This window comes from Lutra lutra, chromosome 10, assembly GCF_902655055.1.
Source record: "Lutra lutra chromosome 10, mLutLut1.2, whole genome shotgun sequence".
Lineage (NCBI taxonomy): Eukaryota > Metazoa > Chordata > Mammalia > Carnivora > Mustelidae > Lutra > Lutra lutra.
In genome coordinates, this window is record NC_062287.1 from 68,187,615 (window position 1) to 68,208,661 (window position 21,047).

General features: G+C 46.0%; 1 long non-coding RNA gene across 1 annotated transcript; it reads left to right on the forward strand.

Moving 5' to 3' along the window:
• Positions 1 to 453: 453 nt before the first annotated feature.
• On the forward strand, positions 454 to 19,520 carry LOC125079984 (uncharacterized). Its single transcript, XR_007121185.1, has 3 exons — positions 454 to 533; positions 18,663 to 18,733; positions 18,984 to 19,520. It is a non-coding gene; the product is annotated as an uncharacterized LOC125079984 (long non-coding RNA).
• The last annotated feature ends 1,527 nt before the right edge of the window (positions 19,521 to 21,047 follow it).

The window sequence follows — 21,047 nt, forward strand, 5'->3', positions numbered from 1 at the left end:
ATGGGGTAAGTATGCAAGTGTAAGAATGGGGGCTTCGTCTGCATATGCAGGGAGAATTACAGACTAAGCAGGAAAACACACTGAAGGAGCAAGTGGGCAACTTTAAGTCCCCGTGCTGTATCTAGCAGGACACTTATTGGTGGGACAGAGACACTCTTCAGAGTAAAAATTTCGGAGTAATGGGATGGGGGAGTGGAGGCATCTCACCTGGGAGTTCTCCTCTTTCTTTCAGGACTTTGTTTTTTGTTTTGTTTTGTTTTGTTTTTAAGATTTTATTTATTTATTTGACAGACAGAAATCACAAGTAGGCGGAGAGGCAGGCAGAGAGAGGAGGAAGCAGGCTCCCCGCTGAGCAGAGAGCCCAATGCGGGGCTAGATCCCAGGACCCTGGGATCATGACCTGGGCCAAAGGCAGAGGCTTTAACCCACTGAGCCACCCAGGCACCCCTCTTTCAGGAGTTTGAAAGAAGGTTGTATTCAGCACCGATGACAAGAGGACCTTCACTGACCTTTAGCAATAGGCACCTGACCAGGTAAGTACCACAGCTTACACATCAGTGTGTTGTACAAATAGAAATAAAACCAGGGGTGGCCAGAGTTATGGAAGTTGAAGACTTTGCAGGTGGAAGGACACAGAGCTCACTGATTATGATTGTCTTGGTGTTCATACGATGAAAGGCCAGGTCTTCGGGACCCAGACAAGATCATGGTGGAACGCAGCCCAGCATAACATGCAAGAAATCCATGGAGGAATCACAAGGATTCCAAGAAAGGTATATAGAACAGAAACAGGGAAGACTGCCAAAGTCACCGTGGCTTGTCCTTATGCGGGGGTGGGGAAGAGGTAGCAAACACGGTGACCCATGTGGTTAAGTTAATTGTATACTATGTTTTCCTACTATAAATATATGCTTAAGTTAACAGTTTTGTAATGTAATGTGTATATAGTTTATCACACAAAGTGGGCTCGGTCATTTTAAACAAACTATTTTGCTGGCATAACCCCTACAGATATTGCCAAGGAGGGGGAGTAAATGAGCAGGTCCTATGTCCATGGAAGTGACCTGGTTCCTATTGTGGGTGGACAGCTACAGCTTAGACGGTGTTTCTGACTGAAGGTGGAGTATGGGTTCCTCTCTCTAAAATGGAGAACGGAACAATTGCTGGAGGAACCTACCATCTAGGTCACTCCTTGAATTTTCTTCTTATTCTCTGCTGTTGTGAAAACTGCAATCAGCCCTATTTGCGGGGGCTTTCGGAATGTGACCCATCCAACCCTGCAGCAACTGGTTGCTTGGTTTTTTAAACATTACTGAAATTTTTGACAAGTGATTTCATGGCTCTTTTATTCCTGTGTGTTAGAGGCAGAATGTTAACTCTGCACTCTAACTTGGATGCACAGAGAGAATATCCTTTATTTTTCTTATATCTACAATGGACTTTCCTGCTTCAAGCCCACAGCCAACTGGGGAGCAATAAGAAAATGTAAGTGTTCAAATTTAAGCATAACTGAAAACCTAAAATTAAAGTTTATTTAGATTAACCTCTTTGGGATAAAATTGCTCAGTCCCTCAGATGAAATTCTTCCTCTGTGTCTTTTGTACCCAAAGATGTGTCCAGATGTATCTGTGAGAGGTGGTGGTGGTTTATGCAACCTCATGGCCATAGGGAAGATTCAGGGTCACATCCCCCTCACCTCCCTTGGGCTCAGCTTAGTCAGGGCCTTCTAGCACCCTCTAGCTGACTCCTCCTTGCCTTGGCTCTCACGAGCATTGCACAGTCCTCTGATGAGATTCCCATTTGGCTTTGGCTTGAGTGTTTCCCTTGGTAGCCTGAGTACCGGGATCCCTCATCCTTGCCATGGTGATCCTTCTGGAAAACTCCTCCACTGGACTCTCAGGTAGTTCTGAAACCTGAATACCACAATGGGGACAGCAATGACTTGGGCAAATTGAACCATAGGGTCTGCCTCTCCCTGACTGTGCTGGGCCATTGGGGTGAGAGGTCGGTCCCCTGGCTCAGTGTGGACAGCCTGGGAATTAGCCTCTTCCTTCCATTCTTCAGTGGGTTGCAGAACAGAGCTTCTAGTCTTTTCGGCTCTCTTAGACTTAGCTAATACATGGCTCTCCTAAGTCCCCCAGGAGGTAACAGGCTAGACAAACAGATTTGGTTCTGCTACCTCCATATGCTCCTTCTCTCTCCTGCTATTTCCTGGACTAGAAAGTGGAGGGCTTGTCTTTTGCTTCTGCTCCATTTCTTCCAGCATGGAGTGCAGCCGGCTTCCATCTCTTCTCCATCTCTCTGAGATGCTGATACCTAGGGAGAGAGACAAAACAATTTGGAAAACCAAATAAGACAGTAGCCTTAGTTGTAAAGCTATTATCCTGCTACCTAAATTGTGATTGCTGGAACTGATTACTACCTTGGTAATTCTTTTTACATTCTCTCTGTTTCGGTATCTAGTCTTCTGGAAGCATTTTATGATAAAGGTCACGTACTTGGGAAGGTAAGAAAGAACAATTTTAAAAAATTCAAAATATGATTAACTCTTCTTAGACCTGCTTCTCTGGAAAGGTCCTTCCACTAGGGCACCCTGCAGACTGTCTGATGGAAATATCTCCAACTAGAAAATGTCTTTGTCCCAGTCAGCCTGAGAAATTTGGTGCCCACAAAGGATGGGATGACAGCAGTTGTAGCTGACCACAAAAGGAGATAAGAACCACTGAGTGGAAAGACAAGAGGGAATGGTACTTCACCAAAAAGGGATCTTCAAGGGGAAAAAAAGAAGCTGCAGAAGGCATAGCACATAAAGAGCTAAAATGGTCCTCATCAAGTAAGAATTACTTACTCCTCTACTCAATAAATAACCAGCTGACCAGCCATCATCCTTTATTTAATAGATATATTTTAATAACATCTTACCTGGAACTCTCTTCTCCACCTCCCCCAACCTCGACCTTCTCTAAATAGTCATTTTCATGTATTTGGACCATTTCCACTGCTCTAACTTTCCAAATGTCACCTGCCGAATGAGGCACCCTCTCTCCCCTAGGTAGAAAACTTAGGGAACAGTATATTGTCCCTTGTCACTCATTAAGCTTCCTGGCAGGAGCCTGGGTTTCTGCAGGGTCCTGGTTTCAGGAAAGTTCACAGCTCAGCAGGGTCGTGTAGTTCTTGCCCATTTTCCATGTTGGGTAACAGATTTGCAATGGGCCCCTGGAAGAGGGCTTTGTCTGCTAGGACTATGTTCTCATTCAAGGCAGTATCTTTAGGGGTCAACTTTAAGCACCATTAGCTGGGACTTACTCTCTTCGTCTTCCCCATTTCCTCGCAAGATGTTGTCTTGACTGGATGCATGCAGTACCATATCTCCAGGAAATAAGGACACTTGAGACTTAAAACTATAAGGAAAGAGAAAATCTAATCACTGAGTTCATACATGTGTGTGGTGTGTCTACTATGTGTAGACACAATGCTCAGCATTGGAAATACATAATGGGCAAGACAAACACAGTCTCCCTTCTCATGGGCTGAGTGGAGCAGACAGCCATTGTCAAGATATTTACTCAAACAAATGTGTGATGTCATAAACACTGTGGAAAAAAAAATACAAAGTGCTTTAAGTGGAAAGAGCTGACCTAGCTTGCAGGGGGAGGTGAAATACAAAAGTCTGCCTAAGGAAAGTAAGTTTTCAGCTGGGATCAAGAGGATGCCAGTTAGGATGGCAAAAATTAACAAGGCAGGAAACAACAAGTATTGGAGAGGATGTGGAGAAAGGGGACCCTCTTACACTGTTGGCGGGAATGCAAGTTGGTGCAGCCACTTTGGAAAACAGTGTGGAGATTCCTTAAGAAATTAAAAATAGAGCTACTCTATGACCCTGCAATTGCACTACTGGGTATTTACCCCAAAGATACAGATGTAGTGAAAAGAAGGGCCATATGCACCCCAATGTTCATAGCAGAAATGTCCACAATAGCCAAACTGTGGGAAGAGCCAAGATGTCCATCAACAGACAAAAGGATAAGGAAGATGTGGTCCATATATACTATGGAGTATTATGCCTCCATCAGAAAGGATGAATACCCAACTTTTGTATCAAAATGGACAGGACTGGAGGAGATTATGCTGAGTGAAATAAGTCAAGCAGAGAGAGTCAATTATCATGTGGTTTCACTTACTTGTGGAGCATAAGGAATAGCATGGAGGACATTAGGAGAAGGAAGGGAAAAGTGAATTGGGGGAAATCAGAGGGGGAGACAAACCATGAGAGACTGTGGACTCTGAGAAACAAACTGAGGGTTTTACAGAGGAAAGGGATGGGGGAATGGGTGAGCCTGGTGGTGGGTATTTAGGAGGGCACGTACTGCACGGAGCACTGTTATACATAAAAAATGAATCATGGAACTCTACATCAGAAACTAATGATGTATTGTATGGTGACTAACATAACGCAGTAATAATAATAATAATAATAATAATAATAATAATAATAAAAGGAGGACGACAGGCTTGGGTAGGAGACCAGTTGCTGTGGACAGGACATACAAAAGGCCTGAAACAGGATCAGCGTGGCTTCTTGCAGGGACCAAATGAACACCACTGTTATGGACTAAACCGTGTCCCCTCAAAAAAGGTATATTGGAAAAAAAAATAAAGCTATGTTGAGGTTCTAATGCCAGGTACCTCAGAATATGACCTTGCTTAGAAATAGCATTGTTCCAGAGAGAGTTAGTTAAGAAGCGGTTATCCTGAAGTACAGGAAGGCCCTGAATGCAAGGGGACTTCTGGCTTTAGAAGAAGATGGTCGTGCGAAGACAGAGACCAAGCGAGAGCACCACGTGCTGATGGAAGCCTCTGGAAGCCAAGGAGGGCCAAGCTGCCAGCAAACCACCAAAAGCTAGGCAGAGGGCAAGGAAGGGTTCTCTCACAGGTTGGGAGAGAAGGCTGGCCATGTTTGTGGACGTCCAGCCCCCAGGACTGTGAGACAATGAGGTTCTGTTGGGTAAGGCCCCAGATCTGTGGTATACGGTTACAACAGCCCCAGGGAACTTTCAGAGCCCATGTGGCTGAGCTGTTAAGTGAGCAAGGGAGGAATGTGAGATGAGAGAGAGTAGGAAGGGTCCCATACCCATGTTCAGGATTCAGAGCTTTAGCCTTAAGGCAATGGGGCAGTACTGAGGAGGTTACCTGCTGTCATTCAACTCACACCTCCCACACATCCCCGTGGCTGCCGTGTATAAGAGTGGAGACAGGCTGAGTTCTCCAGGAGGAGACAGCATGACAGACCCTCAGCTGACTAGGGCTCAGCCAAACTACTGGAGGGCTCTGCAGTGTTGTCAACAACAGCTGTGCCACCGCTGGCTGAAAGGACCAGGCATTCATACTTCCCACCGTGGCCAGTCACCTGTATGGGATGCTCTGGGAAAGGATGACCCCAGGCAAGGTGGCTGTCTGCAGCTGAGGCAGACTCTGCAGGAACCGTGAGAAGCCGTCTGCTCTCTACACACCCCACAGCTGGTCAGTAAGTCTTCCCTTGAAGGGGATCTGAGCTGTACGTCTTCTCTTCTATCACAAGACATTACAGGGACCCCAGTGATCACAGGTTCCAGGGGAGAGGTGATGGTGGCTTGAACCTGTGTGGCGGCAATGAAGAGAGAGAACATGGCCTGGTTCAGGGATGGGTTAGTAGATGAAATGCTACAGATTTGAGAGATTGAATGAGGAGAGGATGGAAGCCTTGAGGGGAAGGGAGGCATGAAGAACAGCTCCCAGCTGTCTACCTCTGCCCAAGTAGAGGGATGGTTGGTACCACTCACCAATGAGGGAGCTCTGGGAGAGATCAAATATGAGGGAGGAGAAGATCATGCTTTTGGACGCGAAATACTGGTAAATGACCTGAATACTCTGGGAAGTAAAAACCCTGAGAGAAACACACATGTACACACACGCATGCACACGAGATTTGGTTTCAAGAAGAGTCCTGTGCGCTTATGTCTAACTCTTGGAAATGCCATCCCTTAATGCAGCACTATGGATTTTACCCTTTTTTGCTGGAACTTGAGTCAGTATCCATAATTTACCTGATAAGCACACTGGAAAGTTTTAGAGCAGAAAGATATCAAAAGGAACTCAAGCCTCTGAGGAGTGAGGACGGGCCCACACACCGCCCAGGAAATAATTAGTCAACACCCCAGCCAGCCGTACCAACCTCAGATGGTATCGCTCACTAATCCGGGACTGAAGCAGCTCCAGAGGTGATGGGGGTAGGTTTGGGAGGTAAGAGAAAGCGGCGGGATGAAAGAATGGAGATTAATTTAGGACTGGGAAAGAGTTTTTACCAGAAAACCACTTTGCAAAGCATAATCGGCGGACAAGCCCCAGCAGAACTTTCCATCCCATCGAAGTTCGTCAGCTGAGTTGGGCTCTTCTAATTACGCTCTGTCCTGCCGCTGGCTGGGACTGCCTCCCAGACCACCCCTCTGAGATGCTGAGTTTTCCGTGGATATGTTCATTATCTTTGACTCTGAGTCCAGATTTTGAAACTGATCCTAAAGAAAATGTCCAATAAAAGGAAGATGCTGTAGGCATGATGATGTTATCAGCATATTTTGTGATAGTTATATATCAAAACTCCCTTTGTGCCAAGAACGCACATTCACTTTATGAAAGGTGTCAACTGTGATCGTCAAGAGAGCTGTGTTGCAACAGAAGATGCTCGCCCTGGGTCTCTTTACTGAGCCCCCACCATGAAAGCCGTGATATATTCAAACATAAACGTATGCTCTGGTATGGAAAGTAAACCACAGGGATGACACACAGCCTTTACAAGTTCATAGAGTAAGAAAGACTGCTGAGATCTGAACCCAGGTCTGGTCTTTCTGTAAAGCCCAGTAATTCATACATTTAACGAACAAATATTTGTCGAGTCTCTGATATGTGCTAGGAACTGTTTTGGTGATATCATATTCCCTGGAAAGAATAGTAAAAATGCAGCTTTCCTATGCAGATACAACTTCTAATCAAAAGATTGCAATGAGAAGAGGAAGGCTTTGATGTTTTAGACATGTCTTACATCTAAAACGTGTCTTACATCTTATGGTTTTTAGAAAATCAGAGTCTTTTCTATCCTCTATCTGTTTGTAGCCTACCTGCCTTCAAAACTTTGCTCCACCTCCCTTCCCACTTCCTCCAGCTACAACTGGCCTCTCGCTGCACTAGGTCCCTTGGCCACACAGTTCACACTTAATTAGATCTTGCTGGAAGCTGATTGCTGGCACTAGGTATCTACTCTTTGATACATACTGGCTTGCACTTTACTTAATATATACGTGTGTGTGTGTGTGTGTGTGTGTGTGTGTGTATGTGTGCGCGCGTGTGTGTGTTCTTGACAATAAGGCTGTAAGCAGCTCAGTTAATTGAGAATTGTTTAGATTGGGAGTTCTCTTATCGATAGGGTTCATGGTGCTATTGCCTCAGCAAAAACGATTCCCATATCCAAACTAAATAATTTGTGACTTTTTTACATTTTTCAACTCAGCCAGGTCAAGCCCACAAAGACTTAAAAATGGACACAGACATTTTATTTTTTTTTAAGATTTTGTTTATTTATTTGTTTGAGAGAGCGAGCATAAGCAGGAGGAGGAGTAGAGGGAGAGAGAGAAGCAGACTCCCTGCTGAGCAGGGAGACGTACTTGGGGTTTGATCCCAGGATTCTGGGATCATGACCTGAGCTGAAGGCAAATGCTTAACCGAGACACCCAGGCACCCCTGACATGGACATTTTAAAGATCTCTCACTTATCTCAACAACCTATGAATAGTTCTATCAGTAAGACTGAGTTTAGTTAAGCTGTAGTAGCAAACAACCCCCCAATCATAGTTGCTTAAAACAACAAAAGGTTGGTTTTTTTTAGGTCAGTGGAGGGATCTGTTACACTTCATATCCACTCAGAGACCTAGGCAATGAAGAGGTCACCTCTGAAAAGTTCTCAGTCTTTAGGGTAAGAGGAAGAAACAGTGGCAAATCTTATACTAGCTTAAAAGATTCCATATTTCATTGGCCCAAGTCAGCTATATGACCATGCCTGAAATCAAGGGAGAAGGGAAATGTCGCCTCACCCAGTACCAAAATATATGGTGAAGAGAACCATGTACTGTGAACCAAAAATATATGGTGAAGAGCATTGATAATTACTATGTTATTTTTACTATTACTATTGTTATTTTTTCTCCCTTTTTACTTTTTAAATACAAAGAAAGCTCAGATGGTTTAACAACATGTCCAGGGTCCCACATTTAACCACATATGAGCTAGGATTTGAACCAAAGTCAATCTGATAGTGAAATCTATGCTCCTTTCATGCTACCATCTGTTTCTTTCAGAGCTGCTTTCCAGAAAGGATGCCTTATGTGTTCTTTGGGTTCTGACTAGCCTCACTTAAATTATTCTTCTCAGTAGCGTTCTTAGTTAGCTAGTCTTCAACCTCTGATCCATTTCAGGTATATCCTTACCAGATACATCCATTTGCTCTTCCATTACTCCATTCATTCAAAGGGGTCTTACTACCCTTTCTTCGATATAGCAGGTGTTGGTAGTATCAAGGTGGATACTATTTAGTCCTAGCTTTTAAGACTTTTGTCTTCTACTGGAGCACTCACTAAAAATAGCAAATAATTCCCAAAGCAATGTGACACAGCACTCTAATGAAGACCTGCCCTTTGGAAACAGGCATCTCCCAAAGTGTAATTAGGAAGATGGAAATGGCTCACATGAGAGTCACCATCACTAGAAGTAACCCAAACCAAGTCTGCAAAGAAAAGTTTGCAGAGATTGCAGAACACACAAATTTATCTAAGATGCCTGAGCCTGCCAAGCCCATGAATTTTTTTTTTTTTTTCGAATAAGAACACTGAAAGCTAAACAATGCTATACTACAGTGTGGGACAGGGCTGCTAACAGAAGGTAGATGGTTTGATTGGGATTTCTAAAAGGGAGAGATTACTGATGTACCTGTATTACTTGAGATGTAGTGATTTCAGCGGTCATAGAGAAATACAGCCTGGGGGAACTGAGCTTGAGAACTACTGATGGGCCCCTGCTCACAGAAACAGTAAATGGCAGCAATGTTGGGATTTCACCCCAAGGCTGCCTTCCCTAAAAGCCAAACGCCCACACATGTTCCAAGTTGCCACCTGCCACTCCATGAACCACCCTAACCACTAGTTCTCTAGCTGCCTGTAGGCAAGAATGTTGATGGCACTGTCATGGGCCCTGGGAAGACTTTAATCTCATGTTCTCCAAACCCAGCTGCCACCTTGGACCATTTGAAACTAAGATTACATCTATATTAGTGTCTTTCAAGCCACAGCTCTAAATCTTTGAAGATAAGCATTACAGATAAATTTATGCTTCTCCATTTATCAGTCTTTCGAAATCTCCAATTTCGGGAAGAATATGCTGGGTTGTGTGCCCCTTTCTGTCCCCACCCTACCCTTCTCTCAGCCACAGGCTGCAGGGAGAGGTGCTACATTAACTTCCCAACACTTTGATGACTGAGTAGTTAGTCTTGCTAGGGCCATTTATTAGTACACCCATGGCTCTGTGAGAGTGTGCGTTTCTGAAGGTCCATAGCCAAGTGTTGGACCTTTTTAAAAATTCCTTAGGCTCCCAGAAGAGTCAAGAGAGTTTTTTCATTTGTTTATTTTATTTCTTAAATCAAATGCTGTCATATTATTAAAGCGATCTGTGTCAATGGAGAATGACATGAGCCTTTTGATACCATATGGGTAATTTCTAGGGAATCTTCCAACACAAATCTCATTGTAGAGAAAGGGAAATAAAATGGAGAGAGACTCCACTTTAGACCCAAGTGGCTAATAATGGGGACTGGATATACCCTCCAGCCTGAAACACCTAAGAAAAGATGAAATACAGAAAACAAAAATTGTCGAGATATGGATAGCAGACAAAGAAAGACAGTGGTCCCAGAGATACAAGGAAAAAACGGTGATCCCTACAGTTGCCCATGTTTACTTGAGAGTTTCTAGGCCATAGCTCAAGCAGGGGGATCCCAAGCTAAGCCCAGCTAAGCTGACTCCCTGAATTGGGAGATGAAGATAGCTAGGATAGGCATCAGGGAAAGTACCAAACAGGAGAATGCTGCATAGAGAGAAAGACCTTGGGGATCCACATAGACAGTCTCTCGAGTTTTTAGCAGGGTATGATGAGCACATATGTGTGAGAGAAACATCAAAGGTCAGAGAAGCATTCAAAAAGATTAAAGGAATAGTTCCTAGTATACATCTAGGGACAGAAATTGTCCTGCTTCCATAAGCCACACAGGGAAAACTCATAATTCATGGGGCATTGAGTAGAATATTCCAGAATGTCTTGCCTCAGTTATGGAGATTATCCCTAGACTGGATATTGCTCTGAACCCCTCTAATGAATCAAAAAAGCAAGACCTGAAAGGATCAACCTGTTTCCAAGTAACTTAACTGAATCCTAAAACAAAGCTCAAAAATATTCACAGGAATATAAAAATATTCTGCACCCAACACGATAAAATTCACAACATCCAATACAATAGCATTCTCACTCAGATTCCCACCCTGAGTTCTCTCTGCACACCTCTGCACAAGAAAGATGCTCTTCCCCAGCCTCTGAGGCTGCCATCAGCAGAAATCAAGAGAGCACCCTATAGGAACACTTGTTCTCAGAGGCCTTCCTTCAGCCCTCTGTACCACCATCCTCAGGAGTCCAGAGAGCAGTCAGGAGATCTGCGTGCTCCCAACACCCCCTCTTCCCTACTCTGGTGTGATAATTAATTTTATATGTCAACTTGAGATCACGAGATGCCCAGACAGCTTGTCAAACATTACTTCTGGGCGTATCTGTGAGGGTGTTTTTGGAAGAAATTAGCATTTGCTTTTGTAGACTGAGTAGAGCAGATAGCCCTCCCCACAGTGTCTTGGCTTTATCCAATACCTTGAGAATCTCGAATAGAACAAAAAGGTGGAGAAAAGTTGACATTGCTCTCTGCCTCACTGCTTGAGCTATACCAGAGATCTGCCTTCAACACTCCTGGTTTTCAGGCCTGCAGACTTAGACTGGGAGCTCTACCATTGGCTTTCTGGCTTTCTTGAGTCTCCAGTCTGCAGACAGCAGATTATGAGCCTTCTCGGCTTCCATAATCAAATGATTCGATACCTTATAATAAATCTCTTCATGTGTGTGTGTACACATGTCTGTATGGAGAGACAGATAAAAATATAAAATAGGCTATAGCCTATTGGTTCTGTTTCTCTTGAAAAACCCTGTTCATACAGCTTGCCTGGTTCCAACATTGCAGCTTTACCTCCATTGTCTGCCTTGAGACAATCAGAACTTATCTTCTATATCAGTCACTGCAGAAGGTCCAAGGAGCCCTGGTAATTGATCATGCCTTTGACTCTCATCCCCATGTGGCTCAGACATCACTTTATTGGCCTTCTTCACCATGCTAATTAAAATTGCGATCTCACCCCCTCCACACCCGAGCCCCTTTCTCTATTTTATTCTTTCCCATAGCGCTTCCCACAGTTGAACATATTATGTATTACTTATTGATTTGCCTGCTAGAATATAAGCTCCATAAGGGCAGGGAATTCTAACTGATCACTGCTGTGTGCCCAGTGTTCAGAACAGCATCGGGCACTTAGGAAGCAGTTGACGATTATTTGAGGAATGAGGAGCACATGCTGTGTCAGCCTTTAACTGCTGAGAAATGTGTCTGTGTGTTGCTTCTTCGGAAAAGGTGGACCCGAGTTTCTGAATATATAACCTGGCAGTCAGTGGAGCTGTCTTTGAATTGTCCACAGGTGCTTTTTGGTCTAACATCTTACAACATCTCAAGGATCATGTGTCAGCTGCTTCTGAGCATTTAGCCAGAAGTGCTCCCACCATCCAAGTCTTCTGGAAGATCCAAAAAGCTGGGCGGTCCCAAACAGCAGAGGACATTCTCCCAGATCTATGGCTCCTGCTGTTCCCCGTCTCAGGAAACGGCCTCACGCTTCACCCAAGGGCTTAGTCCAAACACTAAGAATTACCTGTAATGTCTCTCTGACCGCTCATATCAGATCCATCTCCAAAACCACTCTGAATCAGAATCTTCTCCACTGTCTCCACCCAGACCCGCTGTGGGGAGCTACCCCTGTGCCTCCCCCAAGTGGCTGAGATCTGCTGCTGATAGGGCCGCCCTTAACCCCTGCCATTCATTCCCACAGAGCAGAGATCTTTCTGTTTGCCTACTTCTCGGGTTTTCAAAGAATATTTTAGTGACTTAAGAAATGGATAAAATGAAGTACTTGATGAAAAGAGCCAGATATAAAATAGAATAAACAGTACTATCCAAATATGAAAATATGTATAGAGAAAAATGCCTAGAAGAAAACACATGGGTATTTTTAGTGTAATTAGCTCTGAGTGGTAGAATTATGGTTTGAATTTCCTTCTTTATGCTCTTTAGTATTTTACAAATACTCTGTAATGAGTATGTGCAGTCATTGAAAAAAACAAAGCAAAGCAGAATACTGAGTGATCAATGAGGCAACATTAATGTGGGTCACATTTATTTAATAGATTTAAAATATTTAATGTATGAATGTAATGAAAATTGAACTCAACTCATTTTTACGGATCTTCTCTTTCATCCCAGTCACTGTGCTAAGCGTTTTCCCCCTGCTTTATTTCCATGAGAAAGGCTTTATTCTGGTTTTATAGATGAGAGAATGAGTTCAGAGTAGACTAAGTGGCTTGTCCAAAGTCACTCAGCTAATAAGAGGCACAGTATATGCTAAAGCCAGTTCTCCAGATTATATACCCAGACTCTATTCACTACCCACCATTCTCTTCTCTTCCCCAAATGCTGGGGCCAAGCAGACATGTCTGAAGAATTGCTGGGTCAAAGATGGCAGGAGTGAGGTTATTAGCCTAACCAACGGGGCAAAATGGTTTGGCAAAGACACTGTCAATATAACTCAAATGACTAGAGCCTCATTTCACAGACATACTTGAACTTGGAACTTATTAGCAACATGGATTTAATTGTCACCTGTAAATGCAGCATAAAGTTAAACCTTTCCTTGTTCTGCTTCCTTGCACTATAAAAACAGAGCTCACACTCTGGGAGTTGATGAGTCTGGAAAGAGGGGCAGGGCTGGACTCTGGCATCGCCACCTAAGTCCCGACCTCTTGAGGAGAGAGGGGAAGAGCGGAGGGTTAAGGGGAGCTTCTGTGATTTCCCTTGGTGCTCCGGAGAGACTAATCTTTTAAAAATGAAACCCGCTTCCCATTACATTCAGAATAACGTCCATATGCCCTATGCCCACGGTCTGTCCTTTCTACATAGCTCACCTCCTTTCTTCCTTTTGTCCAGAGCTCTCAGTTCCTGGGCTCCAGGCTCACCAGTCTCTGTGTTTCTAGAACTCCCCTGGTCATTCTGGTAGGGGCTTTGCCCTCCGCACCTGATGCCTCAGGGTTCCTCCCTGGGACCTGCGCTCTTCAGGCTCCCTCTCCTCCTGATTTCAGCTGAAATAAATGTCAGAAGAGAGGTCTTCCCCAGTGACTTCATCTGAAACCCCCCCACCCCCCATCACGATCACTCTCTGTGCCCTTAACCCCAATCTTTTTATAAGCAGAACTTTTAAATGATATCACTTCAAATGCAAAGAAGGTGCAAAGAATATATGGAAAGAACAGGTAAGTTATGAAGCATAACATAATAAACACTTACGAACCCGCCAACCAATTTAAGATCTAGAATCATCACAAACCCTGATTATTTTTTCCCTAGCACTTGTCAAGTATCTAAAACTATATTATGTACTTATTTCTGTATTTATCGTCTGTCATACCTCCTGGAAGGTAAGGTCTGATGCCTGCCTTGTTGATGGCTGTATCCTGGAGCTTAGAACAGTGCCTAGAAAATAAATATTTGAGAATGAACAACAAGGATGAGGCAGAGAAGTCAGAGGAGTGGGGTGTCATTATTGCTGCTGGTGGTGGGTGGTCTGTGCTGTCTCAGGCAGAGATCCATGAGCCCACCAGACACAGCTACCCCCACCCACCATTTCTCCAAAGTCTAGTTAATGTGCGGTTAGGTAATGTGAAGTGTAATGTCTAGCTATGTAGACAAAAGCAACACCAGGCAAGTTGTTTTTCCATCTTGAGACTCCGTTTCCATCTCTGGTAAAATAGTAATAGCTACTTCCATGCGGCCTGGGTGAGAGCTACAAGTGTTCTCACCTCCCTCTGTAATACCTGGTGGGGAGGGGCAGGACGGGTGTGGGGAGGGGTTAGGTATAGGGGCCGCTCCTGGCAGCAGGCAGCTTCAGACCTGGAGACAGACAGACTGACAGATGCTGGGTGAACAGAAATGTGGCAGACAGACATCCGGGCCACCCTGGAAGCAGGGGAGAGCATCTCCAGCTCCCCAGCGGGCCCACAGCATGGGCTTTAAGCCCTGCACTGGTGCCTGAGGCCGGGAGCAAGCCCCTGGAGTGGTGAGCCAGCTGGGCCTGGGAACTGCCTGCTGACAGATGTGGGGGTACACAGTAACTGAAAAGAAAAATGAAATCGCTTTTCTCTTCAGTGAATCAGAGGAAAACAAGTAGAGCCTGTTTTCTCCCCCCCAACCCAATGACAATGCCCTGGATTAAGCCAGTCTGCACTAAAATTATAGCCAGAGGAGCCCGGCCTCAGGACATTCTTCAATGCCTCCCTTTGCCTGGCAAGTTAATTAATCCAACCAGCATTCCCCAAGCAACTGGTACATGCCAGGAGGTCTTCTGCGGGGTCAGGACCAGGAGGGGGTAAGGGCGCAGGCGCAGGAGACGGCTCTCAGTGTTCTCAGGGGGAACAGGGAGCCTGGAGGAAGGGGTGCCCAGCTCTGTGAGGACCGGGAGGAATGCCAGCCTGCAGCCCCCACACAGGAGGGAGTTCTGCATTGCCCCTCACGGAAGATGGAGGGACGCCCCTTTGCTCCCCATGGAGGGTGGAAGGCAGGAACTGTGCGGGCATGAGGATGGCAGGGAATCATTTTAGAGATGTGGGCGGTGGCCACATGTGAGGGCCTGGGCAGGTGTGTGCTTCAGGTAATCACTGCAGGGAACAACCACCTGCTGTGTCTCCCACCTTCACTCCCCCTGCAGTTGATTATAATACCTCTCTTTTCCTCTGGGGCAGTGCCCGCTGCTCCCACTGTCAGTGCACGGTCTTCCTCCTGGTTCCCAAGCAGGCCTAGGACTCAGGCTGGGCCAACCTGCGTCGTTCATTCTTTTATTCCAAGGGATGGATTTAGAGATGGGCCTACACTCATGGTGGTCTGGTGAGACCCAGTTCTGGGACTCTGATTGGCTCTGTTAGGAAGAAGTCCTCCTTCCACCTGCTAACCTGTCGCTGTGGGACCACCTGAGGGAGATGACCACCTGGAGAGTGAAACCAGCACAAGGGGCAGCAGAGTGAAGACAAGGAGAGATTGGCCATGCTTCCATGTTCTCCCTGCCCATCCTGAGGATCCTGTCAGTCTCGAAGTGGAGTGGGTCCTATACTACTGAAACCACCTCCCAGACAGAAAGGAGGCTTTTTTCCTGCCCTGTCTACAGGAGGGGACTGACCTTCTGAGATTACCCTGAAAACAACCCCATTGGGAAAAAAATGGGCCATTTGGGAGGGAGTTCCAGTTTCTATAATCATTCATTCATTCATTCATTCTACAAATATTTAATAAGAATCTACTAGGTGTCACACTTTGTGATAAGCTTATAAATGTGAGCAAAACAAATACTAGCCCAGTGCTAATGGAGTTTGCAGCCTATTAAAGAGACAGGTGATTAAATATGTATTTAGAATGAATACATAATTAAAATTCGTGAAAGGTATCACAAAGGAGAAGTATGAGTAGTTATGAAATGTATTCAGGGGGCACCTGATCTTAGGGGGGAAGGGTGGATGGGGTAAGGGAAGGTTATCCTGAGGAACCAACAAATGAAATAGGAGTGAAAAAAGGTATAGGAGTTGACTGGGGGAGGGACTGGGGGCAAGGAACCTTCCAGGCAGAGGGAAGAGAATGTTCAAAGGCCCTGGTGTTCTGTCAGCCATCTTGAAAAGCTTCCTCGTCTTTACTTCCTAAGTAAAAAAAGCCAGCCATGAAAGACAATTCCATTTATATGATTCCATTTACATGGCAATTCCATATATATTTGTCCAGAATAGACAAATCTATGGAGAAAGGAAGATTCCTGATTGCTTATGGTGGGTTGATGGGAGGGAATGGAAGTGACTGCTAATGGCTTTTGTGAGATTTCTTTTAGGAGGAATGAAAACGTTCTAAAATTAGATTTTGGTGATGGTTCTACAGCCCTGTGAATAGACTAAAAACCACTGAAGTGTATACTCTCAGTGGGCAAATTTTATAGTACATGAATTTTAATACTTAAAAAAAAAAAAGCCAGCTAGTGATCTGGAGTAGATCAATCAATATTGTCAGAGCCTGCTGTCAGAGTAAATTTTACCCAGATCCTGGCATAATCAACAGGTCAGGCAGAGAAAACCCCCTGAATGGAAAAGTGCAGCTATAATAATAAGAGTGACACTATTCACAGTCATAACCAAAATTGATATGATCTCTATGGTTTTTGCATTTGCTTGATTAAATCCTTTCACTCACTTGAATCACAGGAGGGAGGCATCATTACATTGATCTGACACCGAAGGGAACTGAGGTTCAGAGGGTTTAAGGACAGGTAAAATCATCCAGGGAGTAAATGCTGGGGCTGGGAGCAGAGTCCTGGTCCACCTGACCCAAATCTCAGTCACTTCACGAAGTCTGGAAGGACAGAGGCCATGTTCTGTCCTGTTACATAGTATCCCCAGTCCCTGGCAGGGGGAATGAATGAATGAATGAATGAATGAATAAGAGGCCATGTTCTGTCCTGTTACATAGTATCCCCAGTCCCTGGCAGGGGGAATGAATGAATGAATGAATGAATGAATAAGAAGCTACTTCTCTTTGGGCTCTGTGACCAGGTAATACAAAATGTGGCTCCATCCCCTCCTAGAAAAAGAAGACCTAAAAAGATAAGCCAGAGGGTCCATCCTAGGAACACAACTTCACAAAGTACTGGTCAGTAGACTGGTCTCCAGAAGTCACCCTGACTTGATTCTTTTATGAGTACATAAAACAAGGCAGGAATTTCTCAGAGGTGAAGCCTTCCCATTTCTATGGGCCTTGCATGTGGTCCTCAGCCATGAAGTGCCCTACTGGGATCATCCTCAGTGGCACATGGATTGCCTCAGTCCCACTGTTCACGTGCCGCCATCTTGAATTCCTGATCAGCACTGGCACCCCAGAAAGAGTCTGCATGTCCCAAAGCTGAGGCCTTCCCATAGCTAATCTGTGCTGTCCAGAAGCTGGCATGGGGTCTCACACTGGAGGTACAATCTCATACAGGCAGAGGAGTCTTCTCCGATGGCACCTGAATGGGATAGACAGGAATTTGTCCTTCTGCCAAACAAGTTAAAGGGTCTGGTGGTTGAGTTCAGTTGCTTGGTTTTGTTCCAGGTTGTAGGAGAAGAAGCCAAGATGCTCTGCTTATTGAGTTCCATTTCTCCATGGAGCAGAGGTTCTTTCTTCTAGAAAGAGCCTTGGACGTGCAATCACACAAACCTGGATGTTCAACCTTTGCCGGCATTTACCCTGGTGCCCTCTGTGAGCCCAGTTTCCTCACCTACTTGGTGAAAATCTTACAAGGCTGTAGTGGGAGGAGTAAATGACTCACTGCCCACAGCTAATAGGTGGCAGAGCTTGGATTCGAACCCAGGACTCTTGGCTCCTCCTTCACCTGTGGTTGAATGAGATCATAGACAGGACAGGATGTTAAAGCTGCAGGCAGGAGTGCAGGCTCTGGTAATGGGGGAGGCCTCCCCCCATGGCTGGGAACTAAGAAGGATTGCAGGAGGAGATGAGGTCGTGTCTCCCACCAGTCAGGACAGTGTGTGTGCTCTCTGTGCCCTTATGACAGCTTATGGCTTACAATGGCCTCTGCTTCATGGCCTGCCTATGGCCTGGCCTGGGCTGAAGCCCCAGATGTACTGGAGATCCGGCCCAACAAGTCGTTGCTCACCCACACCCCCAGCCTGACTCCTTTTGCAGCCTTGCGTCGTTGTGTCCAGGCCCTACCCAGAAGGAATGGGGTATGCACCCAGCCAGTCTGGGTTCTCTAGATCTAAAACACACTTTGTTCCTTGGTGACTCCATCTGGAAGGCCATATGGAACTGAATGACTTACTTCTCTTCTCTGAGCTATTAATCAAAGGGATGGCAGCTCCTATCAGCCAGGGATGGGAGGTTTTATGAGGTCGTGGGTTAGAAGTAAGGACCCAGATTTTTGGGTCAGCCCCCTATTTGATCCTAATTTCCGTGGTTGTTTCTGTGACCTTCAGTCATACCACTTGACCCCTTTCTACCTCATTTCACATTTTCTATAAAATGTGGCAACAATACCTCCTCCTGGGGCTGTGAGGACTCCACCAGCTGGTGGGGTGATGTTCTTGTGTTGAGTAGAGGCCCCAGTACCCAGGAGCTTCTCTCTCCTGCCTGATTCTGCCTCCTTTCTTGACAGACCCACTCAAAGAAGGAAGTAGATTCACCTTGAACCTGGGCGTTTCGTTCAGACCTCCTCTGAGTCCTCAGGTGTTTGTGGAAGAGGAGATTAACTCTCTTAGATGACTCTTTGGGGGAGGTGAGGGATGGGGAAATGTTGGAGGTATTGAAGGCAAGGGGAGAAAAGACCAGATGGGGATGTGATAAGGATCATAATAAGCAGTCATAATGATAGAGTGCCTCATTTAATTGAACACTTACTACGTGCCAACATTGTTCTTGGAAATGTAAATGTATTTCTTAACTGATTCCTCCTCTTATCATCATCTCCATTTGACAGATGAAGCAACCAGCTAATGAATGTCTTGATAAGTCAGTAACTGAGATTTGAAGCTACGTGTCACCCCGATGCTCTGGGGAAGTGAGGGGGGATGTACAGCAGGTGGTGACTGAGGCTGGCCTGGAGGTTCCTGCCCTGGGGGCAGCTCAGGGTCCTCCCTGGTTTGTGACCCAGCCTGGCTGAGGCAAGAAACATGCCCAGAGAGCCTGTCTCCCCAGCTTGAATGTGAGCACCTCCAAATCAGGGCCCTATCTCCCTGCTCTCTGGATCTGCCAGCTCCCAGTGTGGGGTACAGTCTATGTTTAAAGGAAGCAACAAACACTACAATTTTTCCCTTTTCTTCATGGGGTCTTCCTATGTGAAATGACACCTTTGATGGCACAGAGCTTGTCACAGTCAATAAAGCTTTCCTCATCTATTATCTGGAGACCACCTGCCACCCAGGATTCTCTGTTCCTCCCCACTGATGGCACCCTAAGTGGTCACCTAGTCCGACCACTTCTTCCTTTACGGTTGGACTTCCCTGCTCCTTCTGCTCCTTCCCCACGGCCACCGTCTAGACTCAGTTCTCTGTCCCTTCTGTCCATGACAACTGTGGACCTGCTCTCCTCACTTCCCTTCTTGCCCTGCCTTAAGCCCCGTTTCCAGCCAAGAACCAGAGAGATTTCTCTTCAATAGAACTCAGCTTGCCTCTCTCCTCCCTGCCCTGAGGATAAAGTCTGCCCCTACACCGGGCCTGAGCCCCCACAACACCACCTATATTTCCCCAGTCCCACTTCCCCTCCCCACTCCTGCCTGGCCAGGAGTGACCTGCAATGCCACGTGCCCAAATTACCTGGCAGGGGAAACAAGGACCTGAAGGCACATTTCATCCTTCTGTTGACATCATTGCCTTGCCCGTACCAGCATGTCTGTCCCTCCTGGTGATGTCACCAGCCTGGGCGGCTCCCACCAGGGCTCCAAGGCAGGGGGTGGGGTGAAGAGTACCAGACACCTGGTTTCACTTCAGAGAGATGATTCCAGCGTGGAGAAAGGTGAAGCAAGACTTGGCACGAGGCACAGCAGGGACTATCCTCAGGCCCCTTGTTTTTGAGCTGCCGCAGAGTCCCCAGAGCCTCTGGAGTAAGAAATGAACATGCAGACTTGGATGGACCATGGCACTCTTTGCTGACATAGTGCTTGTTAAATAAAATAAACCGACCTGGTGCTTTCTTTAGGCCAGACACTGCTGTGAGCAGCCTGCATGAATTTATCTGATTTATCTGATGATTTAGCTTCACGATATCTCATGTTACAGACAAAACACAAAACAAAACAAAACCAAACCAAAAAAGCCACAAAAGCCCAAAAAACCTGAGGCACAGAGAAATTAAGTAACTTTCCCAAAGCAGCACAGCAAGTAAGTGGTAAGGCCACGACTTGGCTCTTGGGTCTGCGCTCTTGGGCTCTATGCCCTTTTGCCTGCTGGTTCCCTGCCCCTGGCAGCCTTGTCCTCCTGCTGCCCCACAGTCACCAGTGCTTGAGAGAGTGCAGAATCTGTAGCCCCAACGAGCCCTCGCGGCCTCACCTCACGGTTCAGTCATTTAATATTTCATCCCCGGGTGCCTCATCCTATTTCTCTGCTGGGTTTTTTGATTCCGATTTCATGGTGGAGCAACATGAAGGAAGGCACAGCTCTGCGAGGAACGTACCCAAGTCTGTCTAGCCACAGGGACAGCACCTCTCCTGCTCCCCCAGGAGAAGGGGCTCTGCCGGCCTTGGTGGGCATGCTGGGCCCGCAGCTCCACGCAGACAGAGGGCATCCTGGCAGCTGTCCAGGGGGCAGTGCTTGAGTCCATGGGAGACCAGGAAGTGAGGAGAAGGTAGGAATTGGAAAGAGCAACGACAAGCTTTGGGCAAGGTCTGTTCCTAGGGGAGGGATAAAGAAGGGGGAGCAGTGGGGATCGAGAGAAGTGACAGGAGGACCACAAGAAAGCAAGAACTCTGATTTGGGTATCATTTTCGAGTTCACTGTGAGCCTTCGCGTTCCTGATCTCTTATCACACGTAGACATGTGCGTGCAGA